The 1,206-nt window shown below is 47.5% G+C and overlaps 1 protein-coding gene across 2 annotated transcripts in view; it reads left to right on the top strand.

The window, feature by feature from the left end:
• Positions 1–1,206, top strand: part of DDX6 (DEAD-box helicase 6) — a 48,925-nt gene that overhangs the window by 25,366 nt on the left and 22,353 nt on the right. The window lies entirely within an intron of this gene.

Genomic DNA, 1,206 nt, shown 5'->3' with positions numbered 1-1,206 from the left:
TTTTTTTTTTTTTTTTTTTTTGAGATGGAGTCTCGCTCTGTCACCCAGGCTGGAGTGCAGTGGCCGGATCTCGGCTCACTGCAAGCTCCGCCACCCGGGATCACGCCATTCTCCTGCCTCAGCCTCCCGAGTAGCTGGGACTACAGGCGCCCGCCACCTCGCCCGGCTAGTTTTTTGTATTTTTTAGTAGAGATGGGGTTTCACCGTGTTAGCCAGGATGGTCTCGATCTCCCGACCTCGTGATCCACCCGTCTCGGCCTCCCAAAGTGCTGGGATTACAGGCTTGAGCCACCACGCCCGGCCAAGATTTTAGGTTTTTTTTTTTTTTTTTTTTTTTTTTTTTTTTTTTTTTTTTTTTTTTTGAGAGGGAGTCTCGCTCTGTCGCCCAGGCTGGAGTGCAGTGGCCGGATCTCAGCTCACTGCAAGCTCCGCCTCCCAGGTTCCCACCATTCTCCTGGCTCAGCCTCCCGAGTAGCTGGGACTACAGGCGCCCGCCACCGCACCTGGCTAATTTTTTGTATTTTTTAGTGGAGACGGGGTTTCACCATATTAGCCAGAATGGTCTCGATCTCCTGACCTCGTGATCCGCACCTCTCGGCCTCCCAAAGTGCTGGGATTACAGGCTTGAGCCACCGCGCCCGGCCCTAAGAGTGTTTTTATATGATACACAGTTTTGACAGCATTCCAGTGAGACAGGAAAAAATAAGTATTAGTGCCCTATAGGTAGGAAAGCTGAGGCTGGGCACAGTGCCTCACAGCCTATAATCCCAGCACTTTGGGAGGTCAAAGTGGGTGGGTCACCTGAGGCCAGATATTTAAGACCAGCTTGGCCAGCATTGCAAAACGCTGTCTCTACTAAAAATACAAAAATTAGCTGGATGTGGTGGCACACACCTGTAATTCCAGCTACTCAGAAGTCTGAGTCACGAGAGTCACTTGAACCCAGGAGGTGGAGGTTGCAGTGAGCCAAGATTATGCCACTGTACTCCAGCCTGGGTGACAGAGTGAGACTCTTAACTCAAAAAAAAAAAAAAAGACAGCTGAGATCCTGAGAGGTTAAATTAGTTGACATTGCTACTTATAAACTATGAAACTATTTCTTGTGGCATATGAGTGTTAGCAGAATTCCTTGTAGAAACATGAACTTCTGTTTAAAGTCTGTGGGTTCTGAGATTTTTTTTTTTTTTTTTTTTTTTTTTTTTTGTT

The sequence above is a fragment of the Theropithecus gelada genome, chromosome 14, assembly GCF_003255815.1.
Source record: "Theropithecus gelada isolate Dixy chromosome 14, Tgel_1.0, whole genome shotgun sequence".
Lineage (NCBI taxonomy): Eukaryota > Metazoa > Chordata > Mammalia > Primates > Cercopithecidae > Theropithecus > Theropithecus gelada.
This window is presented reverse-complemented; position numbering and strand designations above follow the sequence as displayed.